The sequence below is a fragment of the Hordeum vulgare genome, unplaced genomic scaffold (genome assembly GCF_904849725.1).
Source record: "Hordeum vulgare subsp. vulgare unplaced genomic scaffold, MorexV3_pseudomolecules_assembly, whole genome shotgun sequence".
NCBI lineage: Eukaryota > Viridiplantae > Streptophyta > Magnoliopsida > Poales > Poaceae > Hordeum > Hordeum vulgare.
Window position 1 is genome coordinate 227,501 of NW_025422486.1, and position 5,000 is coordinate 232,500.

Here is a 5,000-nt window from a genome sequence, read left to right on the forward strand (position 1 = left end):
ATCCGGTGCTTTAGTGCTGGTATTATCGCACCCGACATGCAACTATCTATTTGTTCCTTATGCTTGCCCTACTACTACTACTACTAGTACTACTACTACTACTATTAGTACTACTACTACTACTACTACTAGTCGTTGGGTGTCATGCGCGGTGGGAAAAGTCACAGAGGTCGTGGCGGTGCTCGTGTTGTCGGGGTAGAGAGGGAGCGGTGAAATTCTTGTCTTAAACTCGTCTCCGTTCTCGAGGCAAATGTGGCAATGGACACGGGAGGGGCAAGCTAAAACATATCACAAACACGCTTAACTTCGGAGTTCTGATGGGATCCGGTGCTTTAGTGCTGGTATTATCGCATCCGACATGCAACTATCTATTTGTTCCTTATGCTTGCCCTACTACTACTACTACTAGTACTACTACTACTACTATTAGTACTACTACTACTACTACTACTACTAGTCGTTGGGTGTCATGCGCGGTGGGAAAAGTCACAGAGGTCGTGGCGGTGCTCGTGTTGTCGGGGTAGAGAGGGAGCGGTGAAATTCTTGTCTTAAACTCGTCTCCGTTCTCGAGGCAAATGTGGCAATGGACACGGGAGGGGCAAGCTAAAACATATCACAAACGTCAAAAATAAGAAAACTAGTAAACGTCAAAAATAAAAAAACGAGGTCATATAGATCACGGTCCCGTGTCATCCTTGTCACGTGGCGCAAAAATATATTTAAAAAGGGAAATGCAACACGAGGACTTCACAGGAGGTCACCCATCCTAGTACTACTCTCGCCCAAGCACGCTTAACTTTGGAGTTCTGATAGGATCCGGTGCTTTAGTGCTGGTATGATCGCATCCGACATGCAACTATCTATTTGTTCCTTATGCTACTACTGCTACTACTGCTACTACTGCTACTACTGCTACTACTGCTACTACTACTACTACTACTACTACTAGTCGTTGGGTGTCATGCGCGGTGGGAAAAGTCAGAGAGGTCGTGGCGGTGCTCGTGTTGTCGGGGTAGAGAGGGAGCGGTGAAATTCTTGTGTTAAACTCGTCTCCGTTGTCGAGGCAAATGTGGCAATGGACACGGGAGGGGCAAGCTAAAACATATCACCAACGTCAAAAATAAGAAAACTAGTAAACGTCAAAAATAAGAAAACGAGGTCATATAGATCACGGTCCCGCGTCATCCTTGTCACGTGGCGCAAAAATATATTTAAAAAGGGGAATGCAACACGAGGACTTCCCAAGAGGTCACCCATCCTAGTACTACTCTCGCCCAAGCACGCTTAACTTCGGAGTTCTGATGGGATCCGATGCTTTAGTGCTGGTATGATCGCATCCGACATGCAACTATCTATTTGTTCCTTATGCTTGCCCCTACTACTACTACTACTAGTGCTACTACTACTAGTACTACTACTACTACTAGTACTACTACTACTACTACTACTACTACAATACTACTACTACTATTACTATTACTACTACTACTACTACTACTACTACTACTACTACTAGTCGTTGGGTGTCATGCGCGGTGGGAAAAGTCACAGAGGTCGTGGCGGTGCTCGTGTTGTCGGGGTAGAGAGGGAGCGGTGTAATTCTTGTGTTAAACTCGTCTCCGATCTCGAGGCAAATGTGGCAATGGACACGGGAGGGGCAAGCTAAAACATATCACAAACGTCAAAAATAAGAAAACTAGTAAACGTCAAAAATAAGAAAACGAGGTCATATAGATCACGGTCCCGTGTCATCCTTGTCATGTGGCGCAAAAATATATTTAAAAACGGGAATGCAACACGAGGACTTCCCAGGAGGTCACCCATCCTAGTACTACTCTCGCCCAAGCACGCTTAACTTCGGAGTTCTGATGGGATCCGGTGCTTTAGTGCTGGTATGATCGCATCCGACATGCAACTATCTATTTGTTCCTTATGCTTGCCCCTACTACTACTGCTACTACTGCTACTACTGCTACTACTACTACTACTACTAGTCGTTGGGTGTCATGCGCGGTGGGAAAAGTCAAAGAGGTCGTGGCGGTGCTCGTGTTGTCGGGGTAGAGAGGGAGCGGTGAAATTCTTCTGTTAAACTCGTCTCCGTTGTCGAGGCAAATGTGGCAATGGACACGGGAGGGGCAAGCTAAAACATATCACAAACGTCAAAAATAAGAAAACTAGTAAACGTCAAAAATAAGAAAACGAGGTCATATAGATCACGGTCCCGCGTCATCCTTGTCACGTGGCGCAAAAATATATTTAAAAAGGGGAATGCAACACGAGGACTTCCCAGGAGGTCACCCATCCTAGTACTACTCTCTCCCAAGTGGCGCAAAAATATATTTAAAAAGGGGAATGCAACACGAGGACTTCCCAGGAGGTCACCCATCCTAGTACTACTCTCGCCCAAGCATGCTTAACTTCGGAGTTCTGATGGGATCCGGTGCTTTAGTGCTGTTATGATCGAATCCAACATGCAACTATCTATTTGTTCCTTATGCTTGCCCCTACTACTAGTACTACTACTACTAGTCGTTGGGTGTCATGCGCGGTTGGAAAAGTCACAGAGGTCGTGGCGGTGCTCGTGTTGTCGGGGTAGAGAGGGAGCGGTGAAATTCTTGTGTTAAACTCGTCTCCGTTCTCGAGGCAAATGTGGCAATGGAAACGGGAGGGGCAAGCTAAAACATATCACAAACGTCAAAAATAAGAAAACTAGTAAACGATAAAAATAAGAAAACGAGGTCATATAGATCACGGTCCCGCGTCATCCTTGTCACGTGGCGCAAAAATATATTTAAAAAGGGGAATGCAACACGAGGACTTCCCAGGAGGTCACCCATCCTAGTACTACTCGCCCAAGCACGCTTAACTTCGGAGTTCTGATGGGATCCGGTGCTTTAGTGCTAGTATGATCGCATCCGACATGCAACTATCTATTTGTTCCTTATGCTTGCCCCTACTACTAGTACTACTACTACTACTAGTCGTTGGGTGTCATGCGCGGAGGGAAAAGTCACAGAGGTCGTGGCGGTGCTCGTGTTGTCGGGGTAGAGAGGGAGCGGTGAAATTCTTGTGTTAAACTCGTCTCCGTTCTCGAGGCAAATGTGGCAATGGACACGGGAGGGGCAAGCTAAAACATATCACAAACGTCAAAAATAAGAAAACTAGTAAACGTCAAAAATAAGAAAACGAGGTCATATAGATCACGGTCCCGTGTCATCCTTGTCACGTGGCGCAAAAATATATTTAAAAAGGGAAATGCAACACGAGGACTTCCCAAGAGGTCACCCATCCTAGTACTACTCTCGCCCAAGCACGCTTAACTTTGGAGTTCTGATGGGATCCGGTGCTTTAGTGCTGGTATGATCGCATCCGACATGCAACTATCTATTTGTTTCTTATGCTTGCCCCTACTACTACTGCTACTACTGCTACTACTGCTACTACTACTACTGTGGCAATGGACACGGGAGGGGCAAGCTAAAACATATCACCAACGTCAAAAATAAGAAAACTAGTAAACGTCAAAAATAAAAAAAACGAGGTCATATAGATCACGGTCCCGCGTCATCCTTGTCACGTGGCGCAAAAATATATTTAAAAAGGGGAATGCAACACGAGGACTTCCCAGGAGGTCACCCATCCTAGTACTACTCTCGCCCAAGCACGCTTAATTTCGGAATTCTGATGGGATCCGGTGCTTTAGTGCTGGTATGATCGCATCCGACATGCAACTATCTATTTGTTCCTTATGCTTGCCCCTACTATTACTACTACTACTACTACTAGTCGTTGGGTGTCATGCGCGGTGGGAAAAGTCACAGAGGTCGTGGCGGTGCTCGTGTTGTCGGGGTAGAGAGGGAGCTGTGTAATTCTTGTGTTAAACTCGTCTCCGTTCTCGAGGCAAATGTGGCAATGGACACGGGAGGGGCAAGCTAAAACATATCACAAACGTCAAAAATAAGAAAACTAGTAAACGTCAAAAATAAAAAACGAGGTCATATAGATCACGGTCCCGAGTCATCCTTGTCATGTGGCGCAAAAATATATTTAAAAAGGGGAATGCAACACGAGGACTTCCCAGGAGGTCACCCATCCTAGTACTACTCTCGCCCAAGCACGCTTAACTTCGGAGTTCTGATGGGATCCGGTGCTTTAGTGCTGGTATGATCGCATCCGACATGCAACTATCTATTTGTTCCTTATGCTTGCCCCTACTACTACTGCTACTACTGCTACTACTGCTACTACTACTAGTACTACTACTAGTCGTTGGGTGTCATGCGCGGTGGGAAAAGTCAAAGAGGTCGTGGCGGTGCTCGTGTTGTCGGGGTAGAGAGGGAGCGGTGAAATTCTTGTGTTAAACTCGTCTCCGTTGTCGAGGCAAATGTGGCAATGGACACGGGAGGGGCAAGCTAAAACATACCACAAACGTCAAAAATAAGAAAACTAGTAAACGTCAAAAATAAGAAAACGAGGTCATATAGATCACGGTCCCGCGTCATCCTTGTCACGTGGCGCAAAAATATATTTAAAAAGGGGAATGCAACACGAGGACTTCCCAGGAGGTCACCCATCCTAGTACTACTGTTCCCCAAGCACGCTTAACTTCGGAGTTCTGATGGGATCCGCTGCTTTAGTGCTGGTATGATCGCATCCGACATGCAACTATCTATTTGTTCCTTATGCTTGCCCCTACTACTACTGCTACTACTGCTACTACTGCTACTACTACTAGTACTACTACTAGTCGTTGGGTGTCATGCGCGGTGGGAAAAGTCAAAGAGGTCGTGGCGGTGCTCGTGTTGTCGGGGTAGAGAGGGAGCGGTGAAATTCTTGTGTTAAACTCGTCTCCGTTGTCGAGGCAAATGTGGCAATGGACACGGGAGGGGCAAGCTAAAACATACCACAAACGTCAAAAATAAGAAAACTAGTAAACGTCAAAAATAAGAAAACGAGGTCATATAGATCACGGTCCCGCGTCATCCTTGTCACGTGGCGCA

General features: G+C 46.2%; 10 non-coding genes across 10 annotated transcripts in view; all 10 read right to left on the reverse strand.

The window, feature by feature from the left end:
- The window catches only part of LOC123416394, a 119-nt gene extending 86 nt beyond the window's left edge, over positions 1–33 (reverse strand). The window contains exon 1 of the ribosomal RNA XR_006616057.1: positions 1–33. This exon is cut by the window's left edge and continues 86 nt beyond it. This is a non-coding gene — a ribosomal RNA (5S ribosomal RNA).
- Positions 34–728: 695 nt separating this feature from the next.
- LOC123416210 lies at positions 729–847 on the reverse strand. The gene has a single exon (XR_006615885.1). It is a non-coding gene; the product is annotated as a 5S ribosomal RNA (ribosomal RNA).
- Positions 848–1,220: 373 nt separating this feature from the next.
- On the reverse strand, positions 1,221–1,339 carry LOC123415336. Its single transcript, XR_006615058.1, has one exon. It is a non-coding gene; the product is annotated as a 5S ribosomal RNA (ribosomal RNA).
- Positions 1,340–1,787: 448 nt separating this feature from the next.
- LOC123415251 lies at positions 1,788–1,906 on the reverse strand. The gene has a single exon (XR_006614971.1). It is a non-coding gene; the product is annotated as a 5S ribosomal RNA (ribosomal RNA).
- A 443-nt stretch (positions 1,907–2,349) lies between these two features.
- On the reverse strand, positions 2,350–2,468 carry LOC123416397. Its single transcript, XR_006616060.1, has one exon. It is a non-coding gene; the product is annotated as a 5S ribosomal RNA (ribosomal RNA).
- A 332-nt stretch (positions 2,469–2,800) lies between these two features.
- On the reverse strand, positions 2,801–2,917 carry LOC123416126. Its single transcript, XR_006615805.1, has one exon. It is a non-coding gene; the product is annotated as a 5S ribosomal RNA (ribosomal RNA).
- A 335-nt stretch (positions 2,918–3,252) lies between these two features.
- Positions 3,253–3,371, reverse strand: LOC123415593. The gene has a single exon (XR_006615304.1). It is a non-coding gene; the product is annotated as a 5S ribosomal RNA (ribosomal RNA).
- Positions 3,372–3,603: 232 nt separating this feature from the next.
- LOC123415876 lies at positions 3,604–3,722 on the reverse strand. Its single transcript, XR_006615569.1, has one exon. It is a non-coding gene; the product is annotated as a 5S ribosomal RNA (ribosomal RNA).
- A 334-nt stretch (positions 3,723–4,056) lies between these two features.
- On the reverse strand, positions 4,057–4,175 carry LOC123415262. The gene has a single exon (XR_006614982.1). It is a non-coding gene; the product is annotated as a 5S ribosomal RNA (ribosomal RNA).
- A 362-nt stretch (positions 4,176–4,537) lies between these two features.
- Positions 4,538–4,656, reverse strand: LOC123416499. Its single transcript, XR_006616147.1, has one exon. It is a non-coding gene; the product is annotated as a 5S ribosomal RNA (ribosomal RNA).
- Between the last annotated feature and the right edge of the window lie 344 nt (positions 4,657–5,000).